Genomic DNA, 17,332 nt, shown 5'->3' with positions numbered 1-17,332 from the left:
TCCCCCCAAACCACCTGGCAGACAGAACCCCTGTCTTTTCTAGGGGACCCCTTAAAGCAACTGCTCTGGGGATTCTCTTTTAAGGCAAGAAAGTTTCAGAGATGGGGAAGGACAGCACAAAGAGGGGTACCATCACCCCAGGATTTGTGCTCACTCTCAGGCTTGCCTCTAGCTGTCCCTCCTCCCTCCCAGAGAACTCTAGTTAATGAGCTGTCTGTTGACCCCTCAGCCATTATCATCACCCATTCCATTGCTCCCTAGATACCCCTAAGCCCCAATGTTTATGTTTCTCTTCTGCATGACACCTCACATCTCCAATGACCTTCTTTTATATCTTTTCTATTCTTGGTCCTGCCACCCTGCACATATTTTAGTTCCTCTTGTCCTATATAAGCACTGTTGGAATGGAATAAAGTGTCTTGGGTCACCCTTTTTTTCTTGGTCATCATCTAGAGGGAATATCTTTGATCCTAAATACACTGTGGCAGGGGGCAGAAGTTGACTATCGTGGGGCAAGTGAATCAAAACACTAAGATGTTCAGTGAAGTGTCTGGCTCACCTGAGGCAGACTGTCAGGCAGCACCCCCATCTTTCTATGAGTCCAAACAGTCCACACATAAACAGCCCACATAACTGGCCTCTAAAGGGACTTTGGGGATAGACTTTGGAGTTAGACTTTAGATCAGAAACTCTGAAGAGCTTGAAGATCAGTGACTTGAAGATCATGTTGTCCCAGTCTCTAAGCATACCCAAACCAAAACTAAATGCCTCACTGACCGTGGGAACACCATTGTCTCTCTGCCCATTTTTCTGAAAGTATGAATGGGTCACACCAATTCCAAGTTCAACTCCACAGCCATCAAGTTTTGACTTTATTGGTTCCTATTCTTCGTATCCTGGTTTTATTTGTATCAGGGCAGGTTCTGAGCTTGTCAGGCTGGATGCACAGAGACACAAGAGATAGGCAGTCGAAGAAACTAGCTTATTAAAGCTCAGTGCTGAGGACCCTCAGGTCAAAGAGACTCCGAGAGCCTTATTTTAGCTAAAGAGGGCCAAAGAGACACCTGACTGTTCTTTTAGCACTTGTTAATATACTTTCCTTACACAGACACTGGGGGAGGTCAGGCCACATTCCCACCTCATCTGATGCACAGTGGGAGAGTAAAGAGACAGAAAGCAGGATTAGAGTACCCCAAGACATCCTGGTGAGATTTATGAGCTGGCCTTCCCTATTCTCATCCCCTTCAGTTTTGTGAGAGAGTCCTTTTCCCTTCTTTTCTCAGAATAATTGCGCCTAATGTGTTTCCTTATCTTTTTTGGGGAGGAGGGGTCACACCCCGCAGCAACGCTCAGGGGTTACACCTGGTTCTGTGCTCAGAAATTGCTCCTGACAGGCTCAGGGACCATAAGGAATGCTGGGAATCAAATCTGGGTCCTCCCAAGTCGACTGCATGCAAGGCAAATGCCCTAGGCTGTGCTATCTTTTGTTTACAACCCTTCAAGAAGTGGGAAGCATCCCTTTGAGGTTAGTTCTTTGTTGCTCTTCTGGGGGAGGCAGGAGGGGGTCGCTGCCTCACAATCCCAATTGTTGTCCTGCTCCTTATGTATAAATTCTCCCCTGGATGGCTAAAATAAGCAACACGTGGCAGTTAGGATATCCAGACAACTTGAGACATACATCATTTTCGATTTTAAGTTGGGGTGGAGAGAGCTCTAATTATGGCCTCCAGCCAGGAGTTCATGGCTTATTCTAAAATTGAGGGGTGCTATATTGTCTCACAAGAATGATGGTGGTTGACAGGTTCCAGGAGCTTTGAAAACTTCCCCCACTTCCTAAGCCTATTATGTTGTCTATTAATAGCCATGCTAATGATCAGCAGTTGCAGTAACAAAGAACCTTCCAGCTCCACCTCTTCCGCGAGGCTCAGAGCCAGTTCCATTGAGGCGCCCTACTTAGGGATAAACTGCTGGAATGATAAGGGGCTGGGGGGGGGGGGCGGAGGGAGCTGGGGAACTACATGGTGCTTGGCAAAGGACCTGAAATCTATGTGGAGAGTGAGGTGCCCGGGTGAGGTGCTATATCGTTTATCATCCAGGGAAAGGTCTGCAGCAGGTCCCAGAATGACCCTTTCTGGAAGTCTGCTTAGATTCAGAATTGCAACTTGCAGGGCTTGTCACAGCAGCTGGCGACTCCTCGCCCCACAAATGAGGACTCTGAGGACCAGATGATGAATTATGACTGGTTCCATCTAACCTATAAAAATAAATATGGTCTTTAAAATTCCCATTCCACTCAGCAAAAAAAAAAAATAAATAAAAGTTCAAATAACGACAGAGAAAATGTGTTTGTTTTTTTTGTGTGTGTGTGTGTGGGGGGGATAAAGTAGAAACGGGGAGGAAAATTGAAAAATGTGAACCCTGGGGCAGGGAAGGTGGTGCTAGAGGTAAGGTGTCTGCCTTGCAAGCGCTAGCATAAGAGGACCGAGGTTCGATCCCCCAGTGTCCCATATGGTCCCCCCAAGCCAGGGGCGATTCTGAGCGCATAGCCAGGAGTAACCCCTGAGCATCAAATGGGTGTGGCCCAAAAACCAAAAGAAAAGAAAAGAAAAGAAAAGAAAAGAAAAATGTGAACCTTAAGGGGCTGCATTATGTATCTGGATTTTGGGGGTGTAGGGTAGGTGAACTCACCTGTTGGGTAGATTTTGGGTAGGGTTAGGCTATGCCCAGTGATGCTCAGGGCTTATTCCTATCTCTGTGCTTAGGGATCACTCCTAGCATTACTCAGGGGACCAAACAGGGTACTGGGGATTGAACCAAGGTCAGCTGCATGTAAGCTAAACACCTTGTATCTGTACTATTTCTCCAGCTCCAAATACAGTAAGATTTTGTAGTTGTTTGGAGAGGCCATACCTAGTAGTGTTCAGGGCTTACTCCTGATTTTTCAGAGTCATGCCTAGCAGTGCTCATGGGGCCCTCCCTGTGTGGTACCAGGGATTAAACTAAGACTGATTATGTAAGGCCCAGAGAGATAGCACAGCGGCGTTTGCCTTGCAAACAGCCGATCCAGGACCAAAGGTGGTTGGTTCGAATCCCGGTGTCCCATAGGGTCCCCCGTGCCTGCCAGGAGCTATTTCTGAGCAAACAGCCAGGAGTCACCCCTGGGCACCACTGGGTGTGGCCCAAAAACCAAAAAAAAAAAAAAGACTGGCTATATATAAGTCAAGTGCCTTACCCCTTTTACCATCTCTCTACTCCCCCTGTACCATATGACTGAGGATCAGCGATTCCTTTATATCTGTGTGTTGCTGGGTCAAGGGCAGATATCAGGATGTGATGGGAGACCTGCTCTTTAGGGGGCTGGAGCACTTTCAGAAATGTCAGCAGGGAGAACTTATTTATCCACACTCCCCGCTGAGCTCTAATGATGAGACAACCTGGACTGAGCTCCTGGGGGCAGATGTATTGATGCTGATCACTGCCTGCCTGGCACAGTTTTTGGAAATAATGTTTGCCTTTTCAGGGCTGTGCCAATCTGAGTCTCATTTCTCCAGAACCAGGTCATTGCATAGTGAGTCACCTCAATAGAGTCCCAGGTCTCAGGGGACCAGTAACTGGGGTCCCCACAGCCTGGTTGAGCTTCAGGGTCTCTCTCTCTCTCTCTCTCTCTCTCTCTCTCTCTCTCTCTCTCTCTCTCTCTCTCTCTCTCTCTCTCTCTCTCTCTCTCTCTCTCTCTCTCTCCCCAAAATCAAAGAAGTGTTTCTGGGCTTTACAGCCAAGTGCTAAGCACTGTTTTTGAAGCTAGGCTTAATCAATGTGCATGGCCCATCCAAATATGTCCTCTCCCTCCAGACATTAATATCTCCCCTGTGGCAGTTTGGCCCCTAATTAAAAAAAAAAAAACCAAGGATGGGTTATGCCCCTAGATAAAGTAATTTAGGTATTAGAATGCAAAAGGTTTGCAAATGTACACTTCAGAAAGAATAATATAGCAGGAAAAATCAAATAGAGAACAAATTGTCTGTTACTGCAAAAAATATGCCAGGTAAGCAGTGAATAGACTGTTGAAGCCAGAACAATAGCGTAGTGGAGAAGGTGCTCTCAGAGGTTCCCCTGAGCCCTGCCAGAAGTAAATCCAGAGCTAGGAGCCATTCCTAGGTACTGCCTCAAAACCAAAAATGCACCAGGCAAGCATAGAATAAGACTATTGGGGTCTGAGCGATAGTATAGTGGGCAGGGCGCTTGCCTTACACACACATCAATCCAGGTACGATCCTCAGCCTCCCATTTGGTCCTTGGAGTCCTGCCAGGAATGCTTTCTAAGTGCAGAGCCAGGAGTAAGGCTGACTATGGCTGGGCATGGCCCCACAACCAAAAATAAGTAGGTAGGTAAGTAAGTAAATAAATAAATGGGCTGTGCAGGGTTTTTTAGACGTAAGGAGAACATGAGCAAAAATAGAATAGAAAAGGAGGACTTTAAAGTTAAGAATTAGGGCTGGAGTGATAGCACAGTGGTAGAGCATTTGCCTTATACATGGTGACCTGGGATGGATCCAGGTTGGATCCCAGGCATCTCATATGGTCCCACAAGCCTACCAGGAATGATTTCTGAGTGCATAGCCAGAGGTAACCCCTGAGTGCCACTGGGTGTGGCCCAAAAACAAACAAAAAAAAACCCACAAAAATGTAGGACTATATTTTAAGGGTGTCTCCTGATCTTCTGATCTCCATGAATACTGCCATGTTTACTAGCTGTTCTTACTCTCAACAATGCCCTTAGGTGTATCAGGAGCTAGGGACATTTGAAGGGAGAGATATTCTATAGAATAAATGCCCAACCTGTCAGGTTGCCCAAGGGACCTGAAGCCTGGGCAGGCCTTGTGTGGGTCTGTCTGTCTCTTTATGCATAAGTTTTTCTCATTCTGGATGGTTGACCCCAGCTTGATGGAGGTCAGAGCTGCCAACCTGATTGGCTTTAGACACCCCAGAGCTGCAACTATTGCAACTCCTCAGTTTTTGTTGTTGTTGGCTTTTTTTTTTTTTACTTTATTTAAACATCATAGTTACAAGGTCACTCACGATACATTTAGGTGTTGTTTTATTTTTCACTTCTCTGCCTCATAGAAGAAAAGGAAAACTTGCATTTATTTGCGCTAGAAATAGTCATGTCAGAAAGTCTTGAACTTTTTTTCCTTGGCTTGGGGAACCACAAGCTTTGGTACTCAGGTTTACTCTTATCTGTGCACTCGGGGATCACGCCTGGTAAGGCACAGGGGAATAGGATGGCAGGGATTGAACCCAAGTTTGCTTCATGCAAGACTAGTGCTCTAATGGTTGTACAATTGCTCCGACCCCAAAAGAATTGAGTGTCCCACTCTGATTTGAAGCTGGATGATGCTGCTGACCATGAGATTCTGATGGACCACAGGGAGCTGCTACCTTCTGGAGCACACAGCAGGTTTCTTCTGCTCTCTGCAGCAGCCCCTTTTTTATTGGAGAGGATTTGGTAAATTATTTATGGTTTTCTGGGAAAGCTATTACCATTCATTTATATGGACTTTTGGGGGTTTGTTGATTTTTTTTAGCATTCCAGGTCCCCCAAAATAACATGCTAAATCTTACCAAATACCAACGTGCTACTTTTGCACATTTTTAAAAGGTTAACGTTGAAATGGCAAATTCTATGTCATATTCTATTTCACTACCATGAAAGTTGTCTTTCTTTTCGCTTTGGAGGTCAAACCTGGCCATGCTCAGGGACTACTCCTGGCTTCATGCTCAGCACTGGGGCTCTTTGGTGGGGCTCATAGGTGATGCTGGGGTCATCACATGCATGGTCAATGCTTTAACATTGTACTATATCTTCAAACCCCCCATTTTTAAAAGCACTTTTACAAGTATCTATCAATTCTTCAGTGATCCCCATCCCCAACTGAGGCTTAATGATCAGTTGGGTCATAGCAAGAAGTGAGGAGTTCAGGACAGGAAAGCCAGTTAGCATGACGGCATATGCAGGCCTACTCCCCAAAAGGTCTCTGTATCAAGCCCCCTAACTCTGCTGGGACTCGGTGCACCCCATGCATACACGCCTTTCCTTAAAGTTCTGCCTATTCTTCTGCTTCTGGAAACGGGACCTCTACATACTTCATGCCATCATGAGCCATATCCCAGTCCTATGGTCCTGGAAGGGGTGTTTAATGACATAAAAAACAAAAGGTGCTATTCTCAAAACACAAAACCAGTTAGGACTGAGTTATGATAGTTGGAAATAATCACTCTGGATAGAAACTGGGTGCTGAAAGGAGGTATAGTGGTATACATGATATTCATTCAGGAACAGTATCACAAACCATGGTACTTAAAAGAGAGAGAGAGAGAGAGAGAGAGAGAGAAAGAGTCTCCTATAGAGGCAGGCTAACGTGGGTGGGGGATAAGAGGGAAACTGAGGACATTGGTAACAGGAAATATGAACTGGTAAAGGGATGGGTATTGGGACAAATAGAACAAATAGGACTAGAACTTAACCATCAACTTCGTAACTCTCATGGCGTTTCAATAAAAATAAATATTTCTAAACTGACCCCCAAACACACAAATACATTCATTGGGAAATATATATATATATATATATATATATATATATGCACACCTATGGCCATTGCTGCACTTAGTGCAATAAACTAGATATGAAACAACCCAAATCACTACAGGTGCATATCTCAAGAAGACATGGTATGTGTGTGTGTGTGTTGGAATACTATGCAATTCTAATAAAGACAAAAATCATGCAATTTTCAGTAACATCGATTTAATAAAACACTGTTATACTGAGTGAAGCCAGACAGAGGAATGGGACAGACACAGGGGATCTCTTATATGTGGACTTAAAAATACACAATAAGATAGCAACAAAGGTCCAGAGGCAGCATCATGGGAGAATTGATCCACACAAGTGAGCTGAATGAAGTGGTGGGGTGACATTGACAGGGAGGATTGTTGATGGAGATGGAGAGAGAGAAAGAGAGAGAGAAGGTACTCTGGTGCTGGGTGTCGATTTAGAATTACCTACACAAGAAACCATTATTCCTCGTATTGTAAATCACAAGAATCTCAATGAATAAAAATTAAAATGAAACAGAGGGTAGAGAGACCCTACAGGGTTTAAGGCACTTGCCTTACATGTGTGGGCAACACTGGTTTTAATCCCAGCATCACATATAGTCTCCCAAGCAGCCCTGGATGCAGCCCTGAGGAGTTGAGCACTGCAGGGGTGGCCTTAATAATCCCCAGCATTTTGGGGGCCAGAGTAGCTCTGGATTATCAGGCCTTGTGTTTAACTGCTGACCTAGTTGGTTGAGAATTGCCAGGAGGGACCCCCAGGTCCCTGAAGGTAGGCAGGAGTAGTGGTGATGGAAGAAAATAGCAACAAAATAAGTTGTTCCTGGAATGTTGCTGCACTAACTATAGAAGAAGACACCTCATGGCATCCAGAACTAGGTTGGATCTGCAGAGAATAGAGTGACCACTTGTATAAAAGCCATGTCTTCAGCTGGCTGGCTCATCCAGGGGTTAAGGCTTTTATCTTGCATCTATCCATCTCCAATTACATCCCTGGCACTGCAACTGGTCCCAGAGGCCCACCAGGAGTGCTCCTTGACCATAGAACCAGGAGTAATTTCCAGATTTTTGAGGAATCTCCATGGTGTTTTCCAGAAAGGCTGGACTAGATGGCATTCCCACTAGTAGTGAATGAGAGTTCCTTTCTCTCCACTTCCCTGCCAGCACTGGTTGATCTTGTTCTTTGTGCCAGTCTTTGTGGTGTGAGATGGAACCTCATTGTTGTTTTGATTTGCATCTCCCTGATGATTAGTGGTCTGGAGTATTTTTTCATGTTGAATACCCATGTGATCCAGCAATACCACTCTTAAGGATATATCCTTGGAACATAAAAACAAAGAATAAAAATGCCCTCTGTACCCCTATGTTTATCGCAGCATTATTTACAATAGCCAGAATCTGGAAACAACCTAGGTATTCAACAACAGATGAGTGGCTAAAGAAACTGTGGTACATTTACAAAATATGTAAATGCACATATTTAAATATTGTAATATGTAAATTACATGTTTAATTTATGTGAATTAATAAATAATATGCAGCTATTAGGAAAAATGAAGTCATGAAATTTATCTATACATGAATGGACATAGGGATATTTTTCTTTTCTTTTTTTTTCTTTTAAAAAGTTTTATTTTAGATGCCATGATTTACAGAATTGACAATGGTAGGGTTTCATGCATAAAACATTCCAACACCACGCCATCCACCAGAGAGTTCACTTTTCTCCATCATGATGGACACAGAGATTATTTTTTTTTAAGTGGAATTTTTTTTAATATAATTTTTATTTTGATCATAGTGGCTTACATATTGTTGACAATAATATTTTAGGTACATATTTACATAAAATCAGGGGGGATTCCCATCCCCAAATTGTCCTCCCTACACCCCCGTTTCTGTCTTACCTCCCATTTCCTCTTCCCTCACCCCCAGGGCGGCTAGAATATGTGGTCCCCTCTGTCTCTAACCAACTACTTAGTAGTCTTGCATCAGTTTGGTCTTGATGCCTCCCTTATTTCCCCCTCTAAGTAGGGGCAGGGGTAGCTAGTTCAAGTTGCGTGGTTTTGCCTGAAGAAGAGAAAATAAATAAACCGGGGTAAGAGTTTAATACCCCGAAAATGGGCAGAATCCTTCTAGAGGTTCTCATCATCGATTTGGGAAATGAAGGAGAAAAAGAAGTTGAAACACTCCACCAGTACCAAAAGAAGTGTCAAATATCCAGTGAGGACTCCAGCTATAACGATAAGCACCACAAAAAAACAGATAAAAAACAAACCAAAACAAACTAAAAACAAACACAAACAAACAAAAAACACGCCGTGGTCTTGAAATAAGAAACATGGCGTAGCACATAACGAAAGAAAAGAAAGGAAGAGAAAGAAAAGAAAAAAAAAAAAAAGAATAATTGGGGCCAACAATTTCAATAATCACATCCAAACTGAGGAATCGACCAAAATAGCTAGGTAAATAAAAATAATAATAACAATAATAAATGAAGGTAAGATATATATATATATATATATATATATATATATATATATATATATATATATATATATATATATACATAACCAAGGTTTTGTGTTTTTTGTATTTTTTTTTCCCTCCTGCCCTGGCACAGTAAATATTGGGGTCATTCGAAAAGGAATTCACTTGCCCTATAAGATATGGGGTTTCTCCGTCCTTGGAGTATACTGTCATGGAATCAGCTCTAGTCTTTGCTCAGGATCATTACTCTCCAGGTTGTGGTTTTTTTTTTTTTTTTTTTTTTTTTTTTTGGTGTGTGGAAGGCTTCTGCTCTGTCCAGTGTGATACCGTCAGAGCTCTGTGTTTAGCAGTCCCAGTATCTGTACATATCCTGAGGTGGGACTTATGGTGAAGTCAGTCTTTGTGAATCTAGAGGTTCTGTTACCTCAGTGCCATTTTAATCCATCTTCTGTGGTTGGTGATCTTGGTCTTTGCGCTGAACCTAGGAAGGCATCTAGGATAGCGTCTTTCTTTGTTCTTCCAGAAGCCCCTTTCCGTTACAATTGTCTCTGCCGGACCTTTGGGACTGGGGATCATGCTTATTGTGCAGGTCTTAGTTCAAACCCTAGACTAGGGCTTTTTTATTGGTCCCAAGATGTATACAGTCTGGTCGTGGTTCTAGTATCCAGTCATCTGTAAATCACGATCTTGGCTTTTGGACCTACCAAAGGGTGCCGCGTCTTCTGGTTTTGTCTTGTCGTTAGCTGGTGAGGTAGGCTAAACTGCTCTAAGGTCAAGTTGTTCACATTTTCCTCATTGTCGAGATATCATGTTAGAGCTGGCCCTTGTTGTTGACCCTGCAGTAATAAGGCTGTCCCAGATGGAGATTGTTTCTTACAGCTGTTGTGAGGAGCTGTGCCGTTTCTATGTCTGGGATCCAGGGTTCAAGGCTGGTTAAATGGTATCTAATCACCTGAGGTCTAAGTTGATTCCACTTGACATATTTTCAAGGTAGGAGATAACCCTGTATTGTAAACAACTATGAGTTCCTATCTCTAGTAGATAAGAGCTCTTTTTTTTTTAAATATGTAAGATTTCCCCTTTATTTAGTGTGCCTTTGCAGGGGGAAGTGGTGCTCCATTATATGTCGAAGTATTTGGGGTGGACAGAGTGGGTAACAGAGATAGGTCACATACCCAAAGATGATAAAAAAAAAAAAGGAAATAAAAGTGTATGTGCCCACAAATGTATATGTAAGGCAAACATTTAAATAAATAAGTTAATTAAAAAAAATAAAAAAAATAAAATGAGTTAGCGAAGTTTTTAAAGGACCAACGTGGTGCAAAAGACTACTTTGCATTTGGGAGAGAACGGACACAGAGATTATTATGCAGAGAAACTGAGTCAGAGGGAGAGGGATAGACATAGAATAGTCTCACTCATCTGTGGAATATAAGAAAAATAAAAGACAGTATGGTAATAATATCCAGAGACAATAGAGCTGAACACAGGAAGGAGCAGCTTGTGATATGAAGCTTGCCATCTAAAGCACTAACAACCATGACAATGATAGTGAGGGAGAGAGGCAGACAGGCAGGGGCTTGGGATATGAGAAGTTACTGGAGGGACATTGATGGTGGGACAATCACACAGGTAAAGGGTGGCGTATATTCTATGACTGAAACTCCAGTATGAAAATTTTTGTAAACATGATGATTAAATAAAAAAATTTAAAAAATATTAGCTCTAATCCTAGCCCTAGGCCAAGCCTTAAGCCTAAGCATAACTCTAACCCTAATCCTAACACTCAAAACCAAACCTAACCCTAAACATAAAACTATCCAGAACCCTAAACCTAACTGGAACCCTAACACTAACCATATCCATAACCCTAAAAAAAGAGAAAAAAAAGAACCATTTTAGGGAGAACTAGAGTGGAAAAGAATGGGGTGCTGGATTTGATATTTTTATTTAGTTTTTAAATCATACCTGATTATCCTGGCTCAGCACTCAGGATTCAGTCCTGGCAGTGCTCAGGGAACCCTACGAGATACCAGGGAATGAACCTGGGTCAGCCAGGTGCAAGACAAGTTCCCTAGTCACTGTCCTATTGCTCTAGTCCCCAGTGTCGAATTTGAGTATCCGAAGGACTGGCTTTGGCTTTGGAATGGTTTGGGGTGACTGCATAGTGCTGGGTTAGATGGGTTGCAGCCAGAGCCAGCCTTGGTCATGGCTCCCAAGGGAGATGAGAGCTATAAGCACCTCAGTTGGTAGAATAAACCTATGACACAGTAGCAGAAGCTAGAGAAGTTCACTCAGATGTATGACTCAGAACCATCAGGAACATCACAAGAGCCTGGAAATACTCTGGGGACCCCACTGCCCCTCCTACCCTACCCCCAGAAGTCAGGGTCTCTCCTGAACTGAGCTGGATACAGAAGGGCTACCGCAGGAGCAGCAGTGCTCAGGGATGGCTAAGCTGGATGCTCTTCCCAACCAGAGACACTGTGGGGGCTAATTTACAACCCAAGTAAGTCCCTACCAGGTCCCTCTCTCCGCTCTCCCTTCTGCTTTGTTTCTCCTGTGTCTCTCCCACCCTTTCTGTTTTTTCCTTATGTAGGGTTATGTTTGGTTTGGTTTACTTGCCCCATGGTGCTCAGGGCACAGTGCTCAAGCTACTCATCCTGCAGTGCTCTAAAGACTACATGGTGTCAGAGATCAGGCCTGAGGTTCCTGCATGCAAGCCAGGTGCTTAGCCCCTTGCCTTAGCCTTTATTTTTTTTTTTTTAAGTTTTTGGGTCACACCTGGTGCTTAGGGGTTATTCCTCGCTCTGTGCTCAGAAATCGCCCCTGGCAGGCTCTGGGGACCATATGGGATGCTGGGGATCGAACCACTGTCCGTCCTGGGTTAGCTGCGTGCAAGGTAAATGCCTACCGCTATGCCCTCTCTGCCCCAGAGATAGAGCAGGGGTGGTAAGAGGAGGGGGAGAGGCTGCATGAATGGAAACTGCCTGGGGAGGGGCACAAGGTGGCAGAGTGAATGGGGAGGGCCCCAGGAAGGCAATGGCTGCCCTGTCTGCTTGTGTGTGTTCCTTGCATTAAAGAAGTTGACTTCCAGCTTATTTTTAAATCCATCAGATGTGAAGGATTGATTTAAATAGATTCACAGTGTGAAGCTGGTAATTTCTCTTGCGTTATGAACAGGGCTGGCAGGGACTGGCACCTCGCCCAGTGCCTGTTGAACTGGAGTCTTGGATAGATTTTCAGGGCAGGGGCTTCCTGATTTGGGGGTGGGGAAGAAGATGGGGTAAGGGTAGAGGAGAGCAGGAAGAGAGAAGGAAGAAGGCAGCCTAGTGAGCAGGGGCTGGGAGCCCTGGGGGATCAGCTCCCTCCTCTCAGGATACAGGTGTCCAGAACACCCACTGGGAGAGTCAAGGCCTCCCCTCCCCAACAATCCCCCATGTCCTGCTGCTATATTGACTGTTGGTTTTGTTTATACTATTCTATTCTATTTTTATTTTATTCTATTCTATTTAATTTATTCTATTCTATTTTATACTTTTATTCTATTCTATTTATTCTATTCTTTTTGTTTTGTTTTGTTTTGTTTTGGGACCACACCTGGTGATGCTTAGGGGTCATTCCTGGCCATACACCCAGAAATTGCTCCTGGTTTGGAGAACCATATGGGATGCCAGGATTCAAACCACCATCTATCCTGGTTTGACTGCATACAATGCAAACGCCTCGCTATTGTACTATCACTCTGGCCCCTCCCAAAACAAAACAAAACAAACGAACAAAAAATTTGGGGCAGGAGTAGTGTTACTAGAGGTAAGGCTTCTCTGCCTTGCAAGCACTAGCCTAGGACGGACTGTGGTTAGATCCCCCAGAGTCCCATATGGTCCCCCCAAGCCAGGAGCAATTTCTGAGCACATAGCCAGGAGTAACCCCTGAGCGTCAATGGTGTAACCCCAAAATAAAATGAAACAAACTCTGGCCTCTCTATTCTATTTTTATTTTATTTTTGGTTTTTGGTCCACACCTGGTGGCGCTCAGAGATTACTCCTAGTTCTCTGCTCAAAAATTGCTCCTGGCAGACACGGGGGACTATAGGACACGGGGATTTGAACCACCTTTGATCCTAGGTTGGCTGCTTGCAAGGCAAATGCCCTACCACTGTGCTTTATCTTTGGCCCCTATTTTTTATTTTATTTTATTTATTTTAATATTTATTTAAAATCTCTATTTAATATTACTATTTAATATCTATTTTAAAATTTTATTTTATTTATTCTATTTTAGTCTATTCTATTTTTATTTTATTTTATTCTACTTTATTTTTATTTTATTTTATTCTATTCTATTTTTATTCTATTCTATTCTATTTTTATTTTATTCTATTTTTTTTTTTTTTTTTTTGGTTTTTGGGCCACACCCGGCGGTGCTCAGGGGTTACTCCTGGCTGTCTGCTCAGAAATAGCTCCTGGCAGGCACGGGGGACCATATGGGACACCGGGATTCTAACCAACCACCTTTGGTCCTGGATGGGCTGCTTGCAAGGCAAACGCCACTGTGCTATCTCTCCGAGCCCTCTATTCTATTTTTATTTTATTCTATTCTACCTTATTTTTTATTTTATTCTATCTTCTTTTTATTTTATTCTATTTTATTTTTTATTTTATTCTATTTTATTTTTTATTTTATTTTATTCTATTTTGCTTTATTTTTATTCTATTTTATTTAATTCTATTCTATTCTATTTTATATTTTTATTTTATTCTATTCTACCTTATTTTTTATTTTATTCTATCTTCTTTTTATTTTATTCTATTTCAGTTTTTATTTTATTCTATTTTATTTTTTATTTTATTTTATTCTATTTTGCTTTATTTTTATTCTATTTTATTTAATTCTATTCTATTTTATATTTTTATTTTATTCTATTCTACCTTATTTTTTATTTTATTCTATCTTCCTTTTATTTTATTCTATTTTTTATTTTATTTTATTCTATTATACTTTATTTTTATTCTATTTTATTTAATTCTATTTTATATTTTTTATTTTATTCTATTTTTATTCTATTCTATTCTATTCTACTTTATTTTTATTCTATTCTATATTTTATTCCATTCTATTCTATTTTTTATTCAATTTTATTTTATTATTTTTGCTCTTCTTTGGAAGGAGACACATCTGGCAGTGTTTAGGGCTTACTCCTGGCTTACTCTTTACTCCTGGGCTGGCACATGCTTCCGGCCACATGCTCCCCTCACCCCTGGAGAGCTCTATCCACTATACTCTCTCTTCGGCCTTCCAGTGCTGTGAGCACATTTGAAGGAGAGACTGGCCCTCAGTCCTCGCCAGCCCCTTCCTGCACGAACAGACCCACGGAACACACAAGTCTCCACCTGCTAGCTACTTCTCATTGCAATCCCATGTCCGTGTGCCCCATTACTGAAGAAAGGCTACTCATAGCCTCTTTCCCCACCCCACCCAAAAACCCATTATTCCATTGATCCATAAAACCCCTATCCTGCCGGGCTTCCCAGAATGAACACACATTCTCAGACTCACACATGACACATGCACGCATGCACAGGACCACGGTCCACACATGCATATATGCCCACATCCACAGAACATTTAGACACACACACACACACACACACACACACACACACACACACACACACACACACACACACCATGCTTTTCCTCCATTCCAATGGGTGCCACCTTATATTCCCCCTACTGATGACCTGAGATAGTGGATGTTTCCAACTGGGGCTTTACTCCTAAATTTTGGTGCCTGTGGGTGTCAGTGCTCTGCTCTTTCAATATGGTGCCACCTTCAGGAGACCACTTTGCCCCACTCGTTCTGCTGTGCCGTTGCCATATTTGTTCTAGGTTTTTCTTAAGTACTATGGTTCTTCTTGCCCTCTACCTAATTCATATATTCAGCTTGACCCAAGTTATACTGGAAACAACACTTACTATCTAGGGTCAGGCTTATGGCTGGGTCTTGAAATGCATCTTCTACGGATAACGGGGGGTGCATCTGTATCTCCCGCAGTGTCTGAAGATGTATCATTGTTTTTTGTTTTTGTTTTTGTTTTTTGGTTTTTGGGCCACACCCAGCGGTGCTCAGGGGTTACTCCTGGCTGTCTGCTCAGAAATAGCTCCTGGCAGGCCGGTGGGGGGGGGGGAGCATATGGGAAACCGGGATTCGAACCAACCACCTTTGGTCCTGGATCGGCTGCTTGCAAGGCAAATGCCGCTGTGCTATCTCTCCGGGCCCTGAAGATGTACCATTGTACCAAGCAATTCACATAAGCCAAAAGCTCAAAGACCCAGAAGCAACTTTTTCTGCAAAGAGGTTGCATATGAGAGGTGGGGACAGTCTGTGCAGAATGTTCTGGAAGGGGATGTTAGGCTGGCTTAGGATGTTTAGGAAGACCGGGGAACTGACAAAGGGAAGGATGGAGAGTTGGGGGCTCCTCCAGGTCTGAGTCAAGCCCATGTATGGCATAAAGGCTCAGGTACAGCTTGGTATTGGGTTATTTGCATTGGGTAGAAGGAATGAGGTGCAATTTGCAAAGAATGGTCAACTCAAAATAGCCTTCCCCAAGTTAGAAGGTGTTTGGAAGTTCAAAGGACAAAGAAGGACACTAGGACATAGCTCACAACTGGCCATTGTACCCAAGAGACCAGGGCAGTGGGGGCAGGACTGAAGCCAGAAGAAGCCAGTTTAGGTCCTCCCCAGCTGACCCCCATCACAAGACTGAGAGGCTGGGGTGTACAGAAGAGGAAAACAAAACCTTGACCCAGCCAACCTCAGCTTGCCATGTCTTTGCCACTGTTTGTCCATTGGCCTTCCTGTGCCACCTCTGGTCTTTCCATGTATGTTCCTGGAGGACTCTGATCTGTCCCCACCCCCCTCCTCCTGTGAACCCAAGAGGGTTCTCAGACCAATGACTGAAAACCACAGCTCAGTCATTTGATTTCCCACACTGATCTTTTTTTTTTTTTTTTTAATTCAATTTAGAGTGCCTCAGGAAGGGGCCCTTGGCAGGAGGAGGGCAGCTCTGAAGAGGGACCACACACTGCAAACTGCCAATGAAGTGCTGTTACACCTGCTGCTTTGCAGACAGCAGGCGTCAGCTTCCTACCTGGCAGTGAAGAGTCAGTGCTGGGTCTGGAATGCAAAGGGAGGCTCAGAAGGACTTGGTAATTCAGCTGCAAATTTACTCCCCAACCCCTTCTGGGGTTCACTTCCTTTCTGATGACTTCTCCAGACAACCATGCCAATGAGAGGCCATGAGCAAGATCTGACACCTCAGGGTAAGGTCACTGCGGGACACAGCATAAAGGGGGCTCAGCTCCAGTTTACTCTCCCAGATTCTAGGCATCAGCCCAGTCCACTTGTGTCAACGCCTAAGTACAGTAGATAGGGAGCTTTGCCTTGTACACAGACAACTCAGGGCATTCCTTGGCACCACACACAGTTCCCTGAACCCTACCAGGAGTGAAACCTGAACACTGAGCCAGGAGTTAGCCCTAGATACAGCCAGGTTTGATATGACCACAAAAAAACATAAAGCAAAAGGGGCCAGAGTGATAGCACAGCAGTGAGGCGTTTGGCTTGCGTGCAGTCAACCTGGGATAGACCTGGGTTTGATTCCCGGCATCCCTTATGGTCCCCCAAGCCTGCCAGGAGCGATATCTGAGATCAGAGCTAGGAGTAACCTCTGAACGTCACCAGGTATGACCCAAAACAAACAAGCAAAAACAAAAACAAAACACACACCAACCCAGTTCACCTCCCCATCCCTTGTGCTTCCAGATACCTCGCCATGGTCATAATACATGAAGGCCCCTCATCTGAGACCTCCAGAGGTACATTGCTGCAAAAATTTCCCAGCCCACAGAGACAGTGAAAAGCCAAGCAGCAGTGCTTTGAGAAGTGGGAGGACACTATTTATTTCACAGTTGGACCCAAGAGAGCACATGATCCAAAGACCAGGCCCTGAACAATAGTGAGAGCTCTGTTTTATAGAATATCTGAGGTGGGGGGAGAGGATGAGGCATTTTCAGGCAATTGGAAGAGGAAGTACCAAATTCCCAAGCATGTTGTCTTGCAAAGCAAAGTCTGGACCACCTCAAGGATAAGAGCACGTTGGGAGACATTCCCATGTTACCAAGTGTTGTGTATGTAAATATTTTAGGGGATTATTATGTTACT

The sequence above is a fragment of the Suncus etruscus genome, chromosome 4 (genome assembly GCF_024139225.1).
Source record: "Suncus etruscus isolate mSunEtr1 chromosome 4, mSunEtr1.pri.cur, whole genome shotgun sequence".
NCBI classification, from domain to species: domain Eukaryota; kingdom Metazoa; phylum Chordata; class Mammalia; order Eulipotyphla; family Soricidae; genus Suncus; species Suncus etruscus.
This window is presented reverse-complemented; position numbering follows the sequence as displayed.